The sequence below is a fragment of the Musca domestica genome, unplaced genomic scaffold (genome assembly GCF_030504385.1).
Source record: "Musca domestica strain aabys unplaced genomic scaffold, Musca_domestica.polishedcontigs.V.1.1 69, whole genome shotgun sequence".
Lineage (NCBI taxonomy): Eukaryota > Metazoa > Arthropoda > Insecta > Diptera > Muscidae > Musca > Musca domestica.
In genome coordinates, this window is record NW_026712380.1 from 3,744,544 (window position 1) to 3,765,720 (window position 21,177).

General features: G+C 36.2%; 1 protein-coding gene across 2 annotated transcripts in view; it reads right to left on the reverse strand.

Annotated features, from left to right (window-relative positions):
• The window catches only part of LOC101891584 (keratin, type II cytoskeletal 1), a 282,406-nt gene that overhangs the window by 124,923 nt on the left and 136,306 nt on the right, over window positions 1-21,177 (reverse strand). The gene's annotated exons all lie outside the window — the stretch shown is intronic.

A 21,177-nucleotide genomic window follows, 5' to 3' on the forward strand; every position in this document is an offset into this window, starting at 1 on the left:
TCCCCCTGGAAGATGTTTGGCTGTTGGACATAATGACGTCATCTGAAACACCTCCATCTCCGCCATTACGTAATCTAATGAAGTTCGGAAACTGATTCCATTAATTAATTCGAAATGTCATTGATTTATTACAATTCCGTCACAATCGCCACTTGCCGCTTCGATGTTGTGGTTGGTGCCCTTAATATTTGTCATTTGTCAGAGGCGTTAATTATGTTGAGTGTTAATGATGGGGCGTTTGATAAGGTGCTTAACTCTCGTGGCAATATGAACATTTAATGAACATGAAACTATTATGTGCCTAATTTAAGACGAAGTAGTTTGCAAATGAATTTTAATTAAGCATTGAACAAACAATAAATGATGTAAAAATGGAGCTATTCAAGATTAAGGATTCTTCAAATTAAAAGGACCAAAATTGCGTGGTCTTTTAGGGGCAATAGAAGACCTCCACGTCTTCCAGGGGCAATAGAAGACCTTCAGGCCTTCCAGGGACAATAGAAAACCCCCAGGTCTTCCAGGGGCAATAGAAAACCTCCATGTCTTTTAAGTAGCCATAGAAAATCCCCATGTCTTCTAAGCAGCCATAGAAAATCTCCATGTCTTCTAAGCCGCCATAAAAGACCGCCATGTCTTCTAAGCAACCATAGAAGACCTCCAGCTCTTCTAAGCGGTCCATAGAAGACCTCCAGCTCTTCTAAGCGGACCATAGAGGACCTCCAGCTCTTCTAAGCGGACCATAGAAGACCTCCAGCTCTTCTAAGCGGGCCATAGAAGACCTCCAGCTCTTCTAAGCGGGCCATAGAAGACCTCCAGCTCTTCTAAGCGGGCCATAGAAGACCTCCAGCTCTTCTAAGCGGGCCATAGAAGACCTCCAGCTCTTCTAAGCGGGCCATAGAAGACCTCCAGCTCTTCTAAGCGGGCCATAGAAGACCTCCAGCTCTTCTAAGCGGGCCATAGAAGACCTCCAGCTCTTCTAAGCGGGCCATAGAAGATCTCCAGCTCTTCTATGCGGGCCATAGAAGACCTCCAGCTCTGCTATGGACAATAGAAGACGTACAACTCTACTATAGGTAATAGAACACATCCAGGCCTTCTATAGGCAATAGAAGACTTCTAGCTCTTCAGTTGGGTATTCTGCTGGTTATTGAAAATAACTTTTTAGAATAACAGATATACATATCCGGATTGTTTAGCAACTTCATAGTGCTGCTTTTACTCTGTTCGACCATTTCGAAAAGTATATTCTCAATTCATATTATGCGAAGATCGAGTTGAGAAGTAGGTACAAATTTTAGGGATTTTTGAACATTTTTGGTTAGTTACCAGTACTGCTAATATTAGCACATAAAACTACCAGATTTTGTTTAAAAACCTCTTTTTTACCTTCTCCCTTAATCAGAATCCACTGCCAAGCCTCCCCTAAAAAATTAGACCCCAAATACCACAAATTTCAATATTAATTTACAAAAGGAAGGAAAGGAACAAAAAACCCTCGCTACCACTCCAATGCAAATAAATAACAATACACCAATACAGAAGCCGGCGGAAAAACACAATTTGTTTTCATGTCAACCAGGACTAATAGCGAGTCATTGCATTTTAACCCGAATATTTATGGCATATTTTTCCTTTGCATTTCCCTCCCTTCCCGGCCACGTTTCGTCTATCCGCTGTGTAACAACGGTAACCATAATTCATTTCGTAGCGGTTGTCAATTGGTATGATGTAGCAGCAGCAGCATCATAGCATTTGTTCGGAGTATGATATGCGTTTTTCTCTCCGGACATCACCTGCCCTCACAACGAGTCTGTCTGCTCGACTGCCTGCGTTGGGAAACGGATTTACAAATTGCATTCATTTATCAATTCTGTGTGTGAAAATTTAAGCGAATGCTGCTGCTGCCGCTACAGCCACTATTGGCACCAATACACAAAAGCCATGTATGAAATTAGTTTGCATATTTTTTTATGCGCGAATTTATTTTTTCAATTTTATATGCGGGTTACATATTCGATTTGTGTGGCAAGAAGAATTTTATAAAAATATTGCAAATTTTTTTCTGCGAGACCCACTTTTTATGAGATGATCTACTGGTCTTCTATAAGACGACCTACTTATCTTCTGTGAGAAGATTCTTTAGCTTTCGAAGACCTAATAGTTATAAATAAAAAAAACCTTGTCTTTTATGAGAGGACCGCCTTCTGGTCTTCCATGGAAGGACCACCTAGTGGTGCTCTATGAGAAGACCACCTAGTGGTGCTCTATGAGAAGACCTTCTTGTGGCGCTCTATGAGAAGACCTCCTTGTGGCACTATATGAGAAGATCTCCTTGTGGCGCTCTCTGAGAGCCCTCTTCTGGGCTTCTATGAGAAGATCTTTGGGCTTCTATAAGAAAAAATACCTCCGGGTCTTATAAGAGAGGAGATCTTGAATACATTATGGCCTTCAATGATACCTCTCCTAGTCTTCTAAGAGAGAAGAACTTGTAGTATTCTAAGAGAGAAAAACCTCTGGTCTTCTTAGAGAGAAAATATTGTTGCCATCTAAGGTAGAAGATCTTGTTGTCTTTTAAGAGAGAATACCTCCTGGTCTTCTAAGGGAGAAAATCCTGTGATCTCCTAAGAGTGAAGATCTTTTAATCTTCTATGGGAGAAGATAGTCTAGTCTTCTATGAGAAGACCTTCCAGACTTCTATGTGACAAAACCATCCAGTCCTCTATGTGAGAAAACCTTATGGTCTTCTATGAAAACACCTCTTTTGGTCTTCTATGAGAAGACCATGTGCTCTTCTATGAGAAGACCATGTGCTCTTCTGTGAGAAGACCATGTGCTCTTCTATGTGAAGACCATGTGCTCTTCTATGAGAAGACCTTCCAGTCTTCTATGAGAAGACCTTCCAGTCTTCTATGAGAAGACCTTCCAGTCTTCTATGAGAAGACCTTCCAGTCTTCTATGAGAAGACCTTCCAGTCTTCTATGAGAAGACCTTCCAGTCTTCTATGAGAAGACCTTCCAGTCTTCTATGAGAAGACCTTCCAGTCTTCTATGAGAAGACCTTCCAGTCTTCTATGAGAAGACCTTCCAGTCTTCTATGAGAAGACCTTCCAGTCTTCTATGAGAAGACCTTCCAGTCTTCTATGAGAAGACCTTCCAGTCTTCTATGAGAAGACCTTCGAGTCTTCTATGAGAAGACCTTCGAGTCTTCTATGAGAAGACCTTCGAGTCTTCTATGCGAAGACATTCGAGTCTTCTATGAGAAGACCTTCGAGTCTTCTATGAGAAGACCTTCGAGTCTTCTATGAGAAGACCTTCGAGTCTTCTATGAGAAGACCTTCGAGTCTTCTATGAGAAGACCTTCGAGTCTTCTATGAGAAGACCTTCGAGTCTTCTATGAGAAGACCTTCGAGTCTTCTATGAGAAGACCTTCGAGTCTTCTATGAGTAGACCATCTGCTCTTCTATGAGTAGACCATCTGCTCTTCTATGAGTAGACCATCTGCTGTTCTATGAGAAGACCATCTGCTCTATATTAGAAGACCTTTTGCTCTCTTATTAGAAGTCCGTCTGCTTTTCTATGAGAAGACCATCTGCTCTTCTATGAGAAGACCATCTGCTATTCTATTAAAAGACCTTCTGCTATTAGAAGCTCGTCTGCTCTACTTTTAGAAGAACTTTTGCTTTTCTATTTGGTCTTCTATGCGAAGACCTTCTAGATTTCTACGATTCTTCTTCTAGATTTACGATTACTATTCTGGCATTCTGTGAAAAGACCTTTTTGTGTCTTCTTTAGGGTTTCTACGAGAAGAGCTCTTCTTGTCTTTTATGAGAATACCTCCTTTGGTATTCCTGACTTTCTATAAGAAAACAATTCAGTGTTCTATGAGAAAAGCTTCTTATCTTCTTTGAGAATATCTTCTTCTATGAGAAGATTTTCTGGTCTTCAATTAGAAGACCTTCTGATTTATGAAACTTGACTTTGTTCGATAATATTCCTTAAATAAATTAAACAAATTTAATTTATAAAATATTGCATATTTAATAAAAGTATAGCAAAAACAAAATAGTTTTCTCTTTGCAAATGTTAATATATTTTGGAAATGGAAAACTCACTGCCAAGGAACAATATCATTCATCCATCTTAATACTTTTTAAAAAAATAAGAAAAAAATATGCATATACTCCATAGTTTGAAATTTCATTGAGTGGCACACCACCGAATGCTGAAAACAAGATTGACGGATTCCTTTTCCAAAAGATCGATGGTGGAGGTTGCTTTCCATTTTTATTCCAGCAACTCTATGAATAATTTATAAAAAGCAATATTTTGTTTCCATTTTTCGTTTAGATACTTCCTTTCGGCTAACATAATATTCTCGTCGTACTGGCGCAGTAAATGTATGCATGGGGTGTGTGTGAGGGTATTTGATCACACACACACACATACGAAAAATATACTCTATGACTTTGTAATAAAAATGTAATAAATATTTTTTAATATATATGTATATGTACGTTTTTTTTATTAAACACAGATGTGCATCATAGAATTTTGTATCGCAACACATATTGCCATATTTTGTTCGTTCTGTATGTTTGAATTTTGTTTGCTTGTGTTGGCATATTTTCTTCATTTTTTGATTTGCTTTTCCTATACTTTTATTATGAAATAACAAGCTGCTCGTATGAATGAAGTTGATGTTTTTTCTTCTTTTCTTGTAAATTGTAAGGAACGCACACACAAAGTGTACCTTGAACCAACTGTGCCAAAGTACTTTATGGAAGTTATTACAACCATGGGAGTCATTCTGTGCATGTAATTATAATAATGTTCGAATTGTACTTTTTTTTATCGATATTTTGGTGTTATTACAAAAGGTTATGCCAGCAGAATGGTATATTTTCAATAGAGTTTTGAGAAATTATTTTTATACCCTACACCACAAGGTGGTCAGGATATTATTTCTTTGTGCATTTGTTTGTTACAGGCAAAGGGAAACGAGATAGACCCATAGTTCCTTTTGATGATCTGCATAGAATCACATTCTGAGTCGATTTATGCATATCCGTCCGTCCATCCGTCTATCCATGTATTTTTGTGAACAAAGTACAGTTCGCATTTATTACCCGATCCAGATGAAATTTTCCACAAATCATTTGTTTGGCCCAAGGACGAGCCCTATTGAAATTGGAGATAATCGGTAAAAATTTAGATATAGCTCAAATATATATTTTCGACCGATTTGCCTTTTATTGTGCACCAAACGTGTAATATCAGCCCGAATAGTATGGAATATGGCACATACAACCAATTTAGGCCTGAAAATAAGTACGCCAAATTTGATCGAAATCGATGCAGATATAGCTATAGCTCCTGTTCATCCGATTTGTTATTTTAATCCTCCACAGCCGTAATATGCACTCTGTAACCACAATATTTTGGGTAAATATATCAAAAAACAGCTCAAAAATACCTTTTCTAAATTTTATCGAGATCGGTTCGGATTTGGATATATCTCCCATATATCGGTTCAGATTTGGATGTAGCTCCCATATGGGCAATACAAGTACGAAATTAAAAGATACAAATGCTTCGGCACATTTTGTCTTTTGAACTTTAAACTATAATTATAATCATAGCGTGTATGACTGAATTCTCCCATAAAAACTTTTAATTGTTATGTAGAGCTCTACTAAATTAGCAAAGTGGTGTAGGTTATTATAAAGTCGACCCCGCCCGACTTTAAGACATTCTTTCCTTTTTTCTTTAAATTCCCAATAAAAATATATTCTAAATTTTGTTAATGTTAATATTTAATGAAGCTACAGTGGCCCGAATCTAACGAAATTGAAAGTGGATGGGGTTAGGGTCAGATGTTTTTGGAGATGATTGCAAAATATTGATGGGTTGAAATGGACCAAAAACAGAAAATTTTCCTGATTTTGCAGATGCTCTATTGGCCACAATTATGAACCAATGACACGAAAACTTACATGGAGCTAGAGTTTAGGACTGGACAGAAGCCTACCAATTTGGGCGGCCATTGGACATTATTTAGCGGGTAAAATAGACCCTAACTTTTATGTAAAAAAATACGAAAATTGTCACTAAACGGCGAATATTTTTAATCCCACCCATATCACAAATACATTAAAAAATCACTCCTGACCATTAAAGTTAAGCTGATAGCCAAGAAATCGGATATATATAGCAAAATAGGTACAATATATTTGTAAAAGAAATATATCTTATTCTGCTTATAAGACAAGATTCGCAGGGCCGATTTTCACAACTCCTATTTATTCGGAATGGTCCCATGCCATTTTATCCCCAGGATAAAATCTAAGAAAATCGCTGAAAAATATACCAATAAAGAGGTGAATATTTTTTTGTTCCATTTTTTTTTCTATTTTTGTCATATTTTTAATCGCATTTGATTTTTTCAATTAGACTTTTTTTTAATTGCAAATTTTCTAATTTTTTACACCCTGCAACACTACGTTTTGAGGGACTCTATACATGTCGCAGTTATCGTCCGATCCTCACGAAATTTTGCATGGGGGTAGGGTTAGGGTCGGAATTAAACCATATTATTCTTAAAATGTACAATTTGGGGTTCAAATGGATTAAAAATTTTTTATATTTTTTAATTGTGAAGGCGCTCTATAGGCCACAATTAAAAACCAATCGACATGAAATTTCGCATCAGAAGAGAGTTAAGGACAGGGAAGAAGTCTAGCATTTTGGATGACCATTGGATTATATTTAGCTGTAAAATCGACCACAACTTTCGTGTGAAATTGTTTTAAATTCCTAACAAAACAACGGAGTACGTAAATATTGGCCAAATTCCCCGGGTCAAGAAAACTAAGGGTAACATCAGGACAGGGCTCTTTGAAATTATTTCAGAAACGAAATCTTCCAAAATGGTATTGAACATAAGGGGACTTCGAATATATTGCAGTGTTTTAAGGTCGGCTCCGCACAGCAATAGCCTTGTTCTTTAAATGGATTTTTTCCTGACAATTCACATTAACTAATTTACTAATCAAGGCGTAGTGCTTTTTAATAACCCTATATTTGACACTCAATATTTACGTGTCAGCATAACTGTTGGAGACAATAAAAAAATTGTCTGTCCTATATTACAAACATGTATGCTACGCTACCATACGACTGGCTTTATCTGTATGTAACACAAAAACGTGGGATAAACATGTTGTTGTTATTGCTGCTGCTGTTTTTATTATTGTTGTTGGTGATAATCATCAATTGTCATCCTCATCAATTTATATTTATGTAAATATTGACACATCCTCAAATCGTAATGGCAAACATTTGTATTGGCGTATACGAGGGATGTTGGTTGGTTGAAAGTGAAAATTATAAATTTTGAAAAGGCATAAAATATAAATATTTTATGAGTTTACTTTTATAATTTGAAACAGTTTTTAAGAACTTAAATATTTTTGTGGATTTTTATCAAAAGTTTTGAGGGATTGTAAAAAAAATGTCACCGATATAGTCCAGAAGAAATTAAGAAAATTAGAAATTTATATGTAATTTTGACATTCAATATTTTACGACTTATTTTGATAGGTTGGATTAGTCCATATAATTTTTGGGTATTAAACAGAAAAAATTAAAATAAGGCCCTAAATAACCCCAAATTCAACGGTTAACGGTACTTCCCAATTTTAGGTATTTTAAAAATTTAGGTATTTGAGTTTTTTTACAAACTTATTATTTGGAGTTTTTTATATATGTTCAATACAAAGGGTAAGATAAAAAAACTGCAACAAAATCAAACGCCACAATTTTTTTTTTATTTTATTGACTGAAAGCACACAATGTCGGAAATAGCATCAAATTTTAGAATAAGTTTAGATTTGATCGAATTGGTCACCTTTGGCCTTCAAACGGCCAATGAAATCGTCACAAGCTGCCCGAATGTTGCTCTGCGGTATTTTGGCCCATTCCCGGTAAAGCGCTTGCTTGAGGTATTTTTTAGTGCCAACTTTGGCATTTTTTAGTACCACTTCGCTTCCCAAAATACTACAGACACAATAGTCCAACAGATTGGTATCCAGAGATTTTGGTGGCCATTGGGCGCTGTACCCTCATTTTGTAACCATTCTTGGGTGGCGCGGGTTGAGTGCGATTGAGCTGAGTCCTGTTGGAATGTCCAAGGTCTGCGGCCAAAATGTTTGCGTGCCCAAGGCTTTAATACACACTCAAGAATATATTCGCGATAAAATCGGCATTAATTCTGATGCCACGGTCGAGTAATACGAGCGGAGAGCGACCATAGGCTGTTATGGTGACCCACACCACCATCTTGCTTTCTGGTGGCCAGTCGAAGGTGCACATTTTCAGCAGACCTCTTTGGCAAGTAAACACGATCATTTTGTTTGTTTACAAACTGCTGAACAACGAATGTTTTCTCATCGGAGAAAACCAAATTCGGCAGTTCACCACTTTCGGACAAGCGAATCAACTCTTTAGCTCTTTGAGTCTATTTTCTTTCTGTTGCGGTGTAAGTTCTCGCACTTTTTGGAATTTCAATGGCTTTACCCCCAGGTTATTTTTCAATATTTGCCGAATGGAATATTGCAATATGTTCAGCTTACAAGCCAATTTTGCGGTCACTGCGACGCAGGTTTCGATCAAGTCTTTTCTTTACTTTTGGAACCATTTCTTCTGGTGTTGCGGTTTTCTTCCATCCACTTCCTTGACGTCGGGCTACGCTACCAGTATCACGGTAACGAGCGATGGTACGAGACACAAACGATTTATTCACATTTAAATGTTGGAGTGCTCTAACGATAGCCACTTGTAGTTGTCCAGCCAAATATAAAGAAATCACACTATCACGCTTGAATTCCATCACGAATAACTTTTTTTCTGGGAAATTTTTACCAAAATAATTTTGTACGCTTGTAAACAATATAATGAGATGTCACTGGAATAATTTTAATAGCTGTCGGACGAATGGCTTAGAAATGACAGCAGTCTGAAATTTGTTGCAATTTTTTTATCCCACCCTGTAGTATGAGTCGGTTTTGCCGACTAATTTATACCCCCCCCATCTTCAGTTATGATTATTTAAACAGTTGGCCTTCTTTGATGGAGGTTCCGAAGCAACTGGCCAATATGGATCAATTCCGGAAGAAGTGAACCAATATTTTTCTTCTTCTCATCAGACCATGGGTTAATACAAATATTGTGATGTGTGTAATTAGAAAATAATTGAACACTTACAACATATTTCATAAGAGTTATAATTATTCAAAATTGTTACCCTTTGTGGGGGAGTGGACCTTGCACTCATGCAAATATTAGGATCTGCAAAGTTAGAAAGACATCGAATTATCTTTTCACTTTCTGTGCAATAAAATATTTTCTGTGAAAAGTTCGACCTTTTGTGGGGGAGGTACCAGAAGGAGTGGACCGATAAAGCCCATATCCGCACTCGATCTAAGTTTGACAAAAATATTACGATGCAAATATTAGGATTTGCAAAATTGGAGCAAAATCGGATTATCCTTTCTCTTGCTAAAACATTTTCTGTGAAAAGTTCGACCTTTTGTGGGGGAGGTAGCAGAAGGAGTGAACCGATATAACCAATCTTCGAATTCGCAAAAATATTGCGATGTACCAAGTTTGGGCCAAATCGGATACTCCCTTCGAGAGTTATCGTGTGCAACACCAATCAGACGGACCGACAGTGCTAGATCGACTCCAAAAGTCCTAAAACAGACTTGGTCCAAAGAGACCTAGGGTCGAAAACCATTAAAACCGACTAGCTACGTTTAAACTCTCTCTAGCTATATGTTTGAAGGTATAAATACTTTAAATCAGGTGGTACCGCTGTATGGGAAATAAAACAAATCGTGGACTTATATGTCCAATTCTAAAAATCGTAGGGTCTTGAAAAATACTTGAGTAATAGTTTTTCCGTACTACTTTTCGTTTTGAAGGAAGATTTTATGTTGGTGAAAAATATATATTCTTTGTGGATTTAAAACTCTTATTTCGAAGTCTTATGGACGGTATCTGGCAATGCAGGTTTGAATATCTCACGAATGTGTTATGTTTTATTTAACTGTCAAATATCTTCAGCTTTGTCTATAATTTCATAATTTCATACAGGTCGATTTAGTTGCATAGGTATAAATGGCTGAAAAGAGGACAATCTCCGGCACCACAAGCTTTGAGAAGAGAAGTTGTCATTTCTTAAAAGTTATAGCTCCATTATTATGACTCAGCTACTATTGAAAGGTATTTTCTAATGTAATATTTTTATATAACATAATTTTGTGACTCTTTTCCATTTCGTACTTACAAATTTACCAAAAACTAACACCCCAATTAAAGTTACCAACCTGAAAATAGAAAAAATAAATTTCTGTTATATCTTTGCACACATAATTTGGTAAAGATAAATATATTCCGGAAATTTAAATTAATATCGATTTTGGAACCCTTCGAAATTGATATCAACCAAACACTGTTACTTTAGCACAAAATTAATCCCGCAATGTTACACAATTACTTGATTAAAAGTCGATGATGGGTTTCTCAGGTAAATATTGCCTAACCACAGGAATGTGCCATAATCTGCAGTACTGCAGTAAATTAGTCACGAAAGGGTTTGGGAGAGAATGGTAGCATTATGCGGGTTTTGCCAGAGCATAATTAATTAACAGCATTCTCATTAGGGTATGGTTTCACGTACATTCATGCAAGCCATCCATGAGACAAAGAACACTCACACACACACATACAACCGACACTTTCGACATCCGCATTGAAAAATCAAATAATCCATTGTTGAAACTACAATGATGACATTTTTGTCTGGCAGTTTTTTTAGTTACTTTTTATTATTAAAATCTATAGCAGTGTCCGGTTTTATGTCGTCTATTCGAAATTCCTGTAGAATATTTTAAATGTCCATTTTATTTAAGTTTACCTCAGGCAAACATTCAAGCAGCCACCCCAATTTAAGTGCATTCATCTATCCGAAGTAAAAAAATAAAAAATAAATAAAAAAGTGTGGAAAAATAGTTGTGCTGTGGCGGTGTTCATTCACCTTTTAGCTCTCTTTCGCACGTTGATTTTTCACCCGACACAAGTTTAAAAATGGCTTCAAAAATTTCAAAAGTTTAATGTTGGCATGGAAAAAATCAATATTTGGCAAAGGATATATCTGCAGCAGTCGTTTACGAGCCGACATTTTGTCTACGCTTCAATGTCATTTCAAATTGTTCTTGACATTCTGTCGGCTGGCATCTATCAAGAAAGAATATTTTCTCAGGTAGGCAGGCATAAGCAAAAGGATATTGACCTCACAGTTGTGCAGAGCATTTGGCATTGGGGTCATGATGATTGGTGATGGAATTTAAGAAAATTTCTTGAAAGGATTCTATGAGTCTTAAGTATGTAAAGGTTACTAAAAATTTAAGTTATTTCCATTAGGACACCCTCACACAATGTATCAGTTTATATTAAGCTGGTCTTTTCGATATTGCACTAAAACGTCAACAGATCTTCAACGAGACTATCTACAGATCTTCTATGACGATACCTACAGATATCCTATGAGATTTTCTATTAGAGAAAATCTAGGGATCCTCTATTATGGAAGATCTAGGGATCTTCTATTAGAGAAGAACTACAGATCTTCTAAAAGATCCATTGATATTCTAAGAGTAGATCTTCAGATCTTCTGAAAAAAAGATTTTCTTTGAGAAGTGCCAGAAGATCTTGAGATCTTCTCAAGGAAAGTTCGAAAAGTTCTTCAAATCTTCTATGTGAAAATCTACAAATCTTCTACGTGAAGATCTTTGAGAAGATCTACAGATCTTCTATAAGAAGATATACAGACATCATTTGAGAAAATCTTCAGATTTACTACAGGAGATCTACAGATCTTCTATGAGAAGACCTACAGATCTTCTATGAGAAGATCTACAGATCTTTTATGCGAAGATCTACAGATCTTTTATGAGAAGATTTGCAGATCTTCTATGGGAAGATCTACAGATCTTTTATGAGAAGATTTGCAGATCTTCTATGGGAAGATCTACAGATCTTTTATGAGAAGATTTGCAGATCTTCTATGGGAAGATCTACAGATCTCCTATGAGAAGATCTACAGATCTTCTATGAAAAGATCTACAGATCTTCTATGAGAAGATCTACAGATCTTCTATGAGAAGATCTACAGATCTTCTATGAAAAGATCTACAGATCTTCTATGAAAAGATCTACAGATCTTCTATGAGAAGATCTACAGATCTTCTATGAGAAGATCTACAGATCTTCTTTGAGAAGATCTACAGATCTTCTATGAGAAGATCTACAGTTCTCTTATGAGAAGATCTACAGATTTTCTATGAGAAGTTCTACCGTTCTTCTATGAGAAGATCTACAGATCTTCTTGGAGAAGATATAGAGATCTTCTTGGAGAAGATCTAGAGATCTACAGATCTTTTATGAAAAAATTTACAGATCTGCTATGAGAAGATCTACAGATCTGCTATGAGAAGATCTACAGATCTTCCGTGGGAAGATCTACAGATCTCTTATGCGAAGATCAACACATATTCTATGAGAAGATATACAGATCTTCTATGAAAAGATCTACAGATCTTCTATGAAAAGATCTACAGATCTTCTATGAAAAGATCTACAGATCTTCTATGAGAAGATCTACAGATCTTTTATGAGAAGATCTACAGATCTTCTATGAGAAGATCTACAGATCTTCTATGAGAAGATCTAAAGAGCTTCTATGAGAAGTTCTAAAGAGCTTCTATGAGAAGATCTAAAGAGCTTCTATGAGAAGATCTAAAGAGCTTCTTTGAGAAGATCTAAAGATCTTCTATGAAGATCTACAGATATTCTGTGAGAAGATCTACAGATTTTTATGCGAAGATCTATAGATCTACTATAACAAGATAAGGAGATCTTCTATGAGAAGATCTATAGATCTTCCATGGGAAGTTTTCCAGATCTTCTTGGGGAAGATCTAGTGATCTTCTTATCGAATATCTACTGACCTTTAAGACCCCAAAATCTCAATCTTTTTAAGACGTTTTTATGTCAAGGCTATGTAAAGGCCTTAATAAAGTTTGAACTAAAAACCCGAAACTATTTTGAAAGGGAGCTCAAAGTTTTGAGATATGTTTCGCAAAATTTAATATAGAGCTTTGAAAATAATTGGATCATAAATTTCGAATGTAGTTTTCGAAACATCCCGAAAATAGGACCATGGAGATTCCTTTTGGTGACTCGCTTGAGGGTTAAAATGTTCAATAAAAATAATTCTCGTTTTTTTTTATCAATATATACCCAAAACGCATCCCAAGAAACCCTTATCTGATCATTTCAGAAAAAGAAAAAAAAAAAACAGTAAGTTGAGCCGGGCCCAACTTTGAATACCCTTCACCATTTGGAACGAATTAGGAACTTAAAAAAAAAAAAAACAAAAAATCCATTAAAAATTCTGTTAAAATCTTAAAAATACTGAATATCGGAAGGTGGGTATATAGGGGGATATACGATATCGTATATTCTGACCTATATAGACAATTCTCTTTCAGGGGTTGAAGTGCTCTGAAAGAACTCCTTGTGTAGAGTTTCAGACAATTCCATTGAAAAATGTGGCTTAAATCATCAAAATACCGAATATCGCAAAGTTATATGGGGGATATGCGATACCGTGGACCTATATAGACTGTTCTATTTTAGGGTGTGAAGTACTCACAGGGAACTCCTTGTGTGGATTTTCAGACAATTCCATTGAAAAATGTGGCTAAAATCATAAAAACACCGAATATCGAGGGGTACCGTAATAGGGGGGATATGCGATATCGTGGACTTATAGACCGTTCTATTTCAGGGGTAAAATACTCACAAAGAACTCCTTGTGTGGATTTTCAGACAATTCTACTGAAAAATCTGGCTAAAATTATCAAAATACCGAATATTGGGAGGTACCGTTATATGAAGGCTATACTATATCGTAGACCGATATATCACATCTTCGAACTTGACCTGCCTGCAGACAAAAGACAGATCTGTGTAAAATCTTAGCTTCCTATTCGTTTTGAATGTAGCGTGATTACAACATACGGACGGACAGGGCTAAATCGTCTTAGAATTTTATGCTGATCAAGAAAATATACACTTTGTTGGGTCTAAAATTAACATTTCGATGGGTATGTATGGTGGAGGGTATAAAAACTAGAAATAAGGGGGAACTGGCCCTCTCTATCTAGATTACGTTGCGATGCAAACATTCTAGACGAAGATACACGGGTATTCTATTTTTAGCTATACTTTCATAATATGCCGGGTATTTTCTATATTTTTTTCTGTTGCCCAGCCTATAGTCCCCGCTTGAAATGTTTAAATAATTTAAAATTTTTTCCGTTTTATGTACATAAGAACATTTAATGCTTAACATCCTACGCCATAAAAACCTGGCTGTCATTGACATAAACTGAAAAGAAGCAACGCCTCTTGTTGAATTAACATAAAACTTTTTCTAGTTTTATGTTTGTTTTGCTTCTTGGTTCCAACCACAAACTATTTCTTGAGACTGCAAAATATGCCAACGTACGTCACAAGTAGAAGTTGGAGCTAAAAAAAATTAAATAATTTTTTCATGGAACGGAATGTGTTTTTGTCACCGGCCTGCCATCATTAGGATAAACTTTCTTGGACGTTTTTCTTTCACTTTGTTTGCAAAGGAACTACAAGTTTTTACTTAGTTTGGATTTTATTCCAAAATTTGTAAAGAAGACAATTTGAGCAGAAATGCCATAAACAGTGTCGTAATCATTTTTAGGAATATATGTTTTAGGGTGAGAATATTAAAAAAGGCTGGAGGACAGACTCGGAATAAGACTACTACATTTCTATTTTCATCCCTGTTGCGGAAGGTTACTCTAAAAATTTTTATTAAAAGAAAAATGTGAGTTTTGTGGCTTAATTATTTATAAACATTATTGATTTTTATATTGTTTTTTGTTTACTTATTAATTAATAAATTGTTTTTTATATATTTATCTGCGTATTTTTTATCTGCTTATTTATATACTTGTTGTTATATTTTTTATTTATTTACAGTTTTGTCCTTATAATAAATATGAGAATATTTTTTTTTAATTTCTCTTAAGAAAATATTAATGTTTATAAAAATAAATTTCCTTTTTTTAAGTCTCTGCTTAAACACTCGTTAATATAACCCACAGAAAAAAAAACTTAATTTTGCTTCAAAATACTGCCCAATCTCTAAGGCTTTATGGTGTGGAACAAACCTTTCCACCACATCTTTATCATCTCAAAACAAGAGCTACTGTTGTTGTAGTGGTGGTAACAATCATTTCACCTACTTATTGGCTGTCTACCTTTACGGCTAAGCCATTTTTAAATCGTTTCATCTTTTAGCCAACAACGTCCAGACAAAGAGGCAAATAACAAACACATAAAATATTGAGGATATATTCACACAAGCGGTTGGATAAACCGACCGAGAGAGAAAGAGACATACAGATAAATGCTCGACCACTCCTGCAAAATGAGTCTAAGTGGTAGACATAAAATAAATAATGTGTCAGTTTCATGCCCAGTCTAGAGGGGTACTTAAACGAACTAACATACTTATGTTCTTATGGCAGCAAGTATGCCAACATTAGGGTGGTATGGAAAGTGGAAAATTAAAAAATATTCGAAATAAATAGTAATTTCCGAAGTATGGGAAGCCATCAACACCAGATAATATCTGATAAGCCAACGGCGAAATGTGTCTCATGGTGTTGATCTATGGCTCTTCAGGCTCACCTTGAAGGGATAAAAAGTAAAAGAAATTTTTTTAGTCAACAAAATCTATTTCAAACAGCTGCCGAATACCGAATATAGCCATATATTAGGGTCTACAGGGTTGCCCATATTCGACGGACCCATGTTTTTTTTTTTAAATCAATGGCCATTTCGATGACTCTTTGGGCCCATTCCAATCGACGATCCAATTGCCTGCGGACACATTCTTTGCGTCAATTGAATTTTGTACGGGAACAAACGCAAATCAATGCGAATAATCCGTTGAAAGTGGACCGAGCCATGCCCAACTGCTGAGAACGGCGTTTTTGGGATGTTCTTGGGGACCTCTCAACACTGGCTCGTACGGCAGCGATATTCTCGGCCGATCGCCTTGGTCGACTTTTATATGGCCTCTTCGGATTAGAAAGAGCCTTACCAGTCGAAAATTTTTCGTATAAACGCTTAATGGTGTTCTTAGAAGGCGCACTTCTCACATTTTTTAATGTTTTAAAAGCACGTTGAGTTTTCACAATTGACTTCTTCTGTTGAATGTAAATTTTAACTATTTCAGAGCACTCGCGTGGCGTGTATTGGTTCATGGTAAAAATCTGCTTGGATTGACGCTTCAAACGCGGTATGTCATTAAGCGATGTGACATCTCTGTCAAAAGTTATGGCGTTGCCAGATGGATCCGTCGAATATGAGCAACCCTGTATACGACGTGGTGGATAGGCATAGGCAACTTTTGAGAGAAACTATTACAATATTCAAATGCGAAACTTGAAAAATATCTGGTTAAAATGTAGCTAAAATCATCAAAATACCGAATATATGGAGGTACCTTGGGGGTTATAAAACGTGGACCCGCACAGACATTTTTCTGACATAGGCTGTAGTATCCATTACGAACTTCAAATACAAAATGTGAAATAATTCCGGTAAATAATGTCGCTAAAATCATCAAAATACCGAATCTCGGGTGTTCCGTTATATGGGGGCTATACGAAGACGTGGACCCGCACAGACAATTTTCTGTCATAGGCTGTAGAATTCATTATGAAATTCAAATACCAAATTTTAAATAGTTCCGGTAAATAATGTAGCTAAAATCATCAAAATACCGATTATGGGGGGTTCCGTTATATGGGGGCTATACAAAGACGTGGACCTACATGTCCCATTTTCTGTCTTAAGATGTAGTATCCATTACGAACTTCAAATACCAAATTAGAAACAATTCCGGTGAATAATGTCGCTAAAATCATCAAAATACCGAATATCGGGAGGTACCGTTATATGGGGGTATACGAAGACGTGGACCTACATGTCTCATTTTCTGTCTTAGGATGTAGTATCCATTACGAACTTCAAATACTAAATTAGAAACAATTCCGGTGAATAATGCCTCTAAAATCATCAAAACACCCAATATCGGGAGGTACCGTCATATGGGGGCTATACGAAGACGTGGACAATCATGGCCAATTTTCGGTCTAAAGCCGTAGTATCTATGTTTTGAAGAGAATTGAATGCTTATTTGGCTTTCTTTGAGCATTTTGCTTTTCAAAATCTTGAAGCTTATGTGGGGGAGGTACCAGAATTAATGGCCCGATGCCTACCATCTTTACAACAGATCTTGTGTTAATGGAAACATTGAGATGCACCAAGTCTGAATGGAATCGGATGTTATTTCGTGTTTTTTGAGTTTCGTGGATATTCAAAATTTTGACACTTTGTGGGGGAGGTACCAAAGGAGTTGGCCGATATATCCCATCTTTACAGCAGATATTGTGTTAGTAGAAATAATGGCATGTGTGAAATATGAAGAGAACCGGATGCTTATTTCGGATTTTATAATCGTTTTGGTTATTCAAAATATTTACCCTTTGTGGGGGAGGTACTAGAAGGAATGGTCCGATCTCTACCATCTTTATAACAGATCTTGTGTTGATAGAAATATTGAGATATGTTAGGTTAGGTTAAAGGACTTGTGGTTGCTTTTTTGGTCCATTGTGTTCATCCTAATAGGAAATTGGAAGAAAGAAGAATAATGGAAGGAAGTAAGGTGTTACAGGTTTAAGATGTCGTTGTGAGGGTGATCCACGGCTAGAGATCTTGCCGTATCGTCTTTAGCCACTTAAATCTTCTGGCTAATTGAAGAATTATTGTAGGGTCAGTGTTACAGAACGAAGACAAATCATGTGACACTTGTTCCCCCAGCATCCTGTGACCCACGAGTGGCAGAGCAGATGTTCGATCGTCTCAGCAGTTTTCGTGAGCAATGCTATCGCCGTCCCATTTCGAGGTCATTGCCCTCACTTTGCAGTGACCTGTGATGATACCCACCACAAGTTTTAAGTCTGAATGGAATCGAATGTAAATTCCGCGTCTTATGAGTTTGATGGATATTTAACATTTTGGCTCGTTGTGGGGAGAGATACTAGAAGGAGTGAACCGACATATTCTTCATCCTTGGGTTAATAAAAATATTTTAATGTGTGTAATTTGAAGATAATCGGAATATTTCGTCAGATATGATAAGAGTTATAATTGTTCAAATTTTCTGGTGGAGGTACTTGATGGAATGGACCGGTATTGTCCGCACCTTATCCAGCACTGATGCAAATTAAGTTGGAGCAAAATTGGATTATTCTTTCTCTTTCTGTTCAGTTAATTTTTTTTTTGAGAATTTCGACAGGTACTAGAAGGAGTGGACGGATATTGTCCATCTCCGAACTCGATCTAAGTTTGATAATAATATCACGATGTACCAAGTTTGAACCAAATTGGTTACTGCCATCGAGAGTTATCGTGTGCATCAACCGGACATACGGAGAGACGTACATCGCTAGATCGACTCCAAATGTCCTGAAACGGATTTGATCCAAAGAGACCTAGGGTCTAAAAACGTTATTTCAATGAGGCACGTTTTGCCATATAAAATGATATATACCCTCTTTAGCCATATATCTGGGGGTATAAAAACTGAAACAGAAATACTTTTTATATTGCTGTGTTGTATCATCACATTGATGGTATTCACATTTAATCCACACCACCCCATTAAACACATGTGCGGCTTGGTTTCGACTGCAACTTAAGTAGCAATGAGTAGAGAGAACTGTAAAATGTGAAACTCATTTCATTTATAGTTCTCTCTCTTCATATGTTTGTCAAGTAAATGTGTGTGTGTGCGCAATATTTAAAGGATATCATCCGTAACATGAAAAATTACCAAACTAAAGACATTTTTTTTTGTTTCCTAATAAAAAGAAAGCAATAAATTTATAAGGATACTTATTTCAAATAGGACATTTAGGTTATTGCGAACCTCTTTGAAATCACTTAGAATTTGAACATTTATTTACTACTACAAGAATATTGTATGTAACATATAAGTGACTTCATACGAATGAAAGAAAATCTTTTTATTCTAGAAAAAAAAGTAAAATAAGTCAAGGCGACGTTTTTCAACTCATAAATATTTATAAATTATAACATATTTGATATTATGTGATTTGATTGGAGCTCTCTTAGAGCATGAAAGACAGCAATTGAAAGTTTTTTTTTTTGCTAGAAAGAAGAAAAATACCTGCGTGCCAAACTTCGTTATTACCAGTTATAGATCGAAAATTATGTGATCGAAAATATTATCCTTCAATCATGTTACAAAAGGGGTCTTTTGGTACTTTTTTCAAAATATGGTTAAAAACCCAATTTGAACGGAATCATAAAAAGACAAATTATTCCACAATTATTCCACAAATCTATTTACCATAAAAAACTAGAGTATATAAAAATTAATATTAAAAATACATTCTAGGGCTTAATCCGCACCCCATTGTAATTTATTTAAACTCTTTAATCAAAAATTGCACTGCAAGTCTGAAAAGAAAGAAAATTTCTAAGTTCTGAATATATAAAGGAACAAGCAAGAAAAATTCGTCAGTAAAGAGTTTATCTTAAAATTTGAGATTCCACCAGTTAATTTTAGTACTCAAAATGTACAAGTTGTTCAAATTTCCAAATCAAACTTTATACATTGTACTAATTTTTCATCTGTAACAGTTAGATAATTCCTGATTCATATTTAAATTTTTCCTTTTTCGAAAAATATATTTAAAAAATCGAACATTGGCGTAGGGTATATATCTGTCAGCAAAATCGACAGATACTGTTTAACTTATTATAATCATAACTCAGGTCAAAATATTTTACTATGAAAAAATATAGACATACAGGGTGAGATAAAAAACGGCAACAAAATCAAACGCCATAATTTTTACATTTTTTTAATTTTATTGAATGAAAGCAAAAAAATGTCGAATATAGGATCAAATTTTAAAATAAGTTTAGATTTGTTCGAAATGGCAACCTTTGGCACGAAAAATGGCCTTCTAACGGCCAATTAAACCATCACACGCTGATCTGCGGTATTTTGGCCCATTCCCGGCGAAGCGCTTGATTGGGGTGATCGACACTTTGGTATTTTTTAGTGCCAACCTTGCTTTCCAAAATACTCCAGACACAATAGTCCAACGTATTGGTATCCGGAAATTTTGGTGGCCATTGTGCGCTGGAATTGAAGCAAGGGACCTCATTATGTAACCAATCTTGGGTGGCGCATGCTGAGTGCGATGGTGCACAGTCCTGTTGGTATGTCCAAGGTCTGCGGCCAAAAGGCTTTGCGTGCCCAAGGCTTTAATACACCCACCAGAATATTTTCGCCATAATATTCGGCATTTATTCTGATGCCACGGTCGATTAATACGAGTGGATAGGGACGATCGGCTGCTATGGCGGCCCACACCATCACCATGGCCGGCGCTTGAATTCTGGTGGCCAACCGAAGGTGCACATTTTCAGCTGACGTCTTTGGCAAGTAAACGCGATCATTTTGTTTGTTTACAAACTGCTGGACAATGAATGTTTTCTCATCGGAGAAAACCAAATTCGGCAGTTCACCACTTTCCGCCAAGCGAAGCAACTCTTTAGCTCTTTTGACTCCATTTTCTTTCTGTTGCGGTGTAAGTTCTTGCACTTTTTGGAATTTCATTGGCTTTACCCCGAGCTCATTTTTCAATATTTGCCGAAAGGAATATTGCGATATGTTCAGCTTACGAGCAATTTTTTCGGCCACTGCGACGCAGGTTTCCATCAAGTCGCTTTTTAATTTTCGAACCATTTCTGCTGATGTTGCTGTTTTCTTCCGTCCACTTCCTTGACGTTGGGCTACGCTACCAGTATTACGGTAACGGGCGATGGTACGAAACACAAAACGTTTAATCACATTTAAATGCTGGAGTGCTCTAGCAATAGACACTTGTGGTTTTCTAGCCAAATA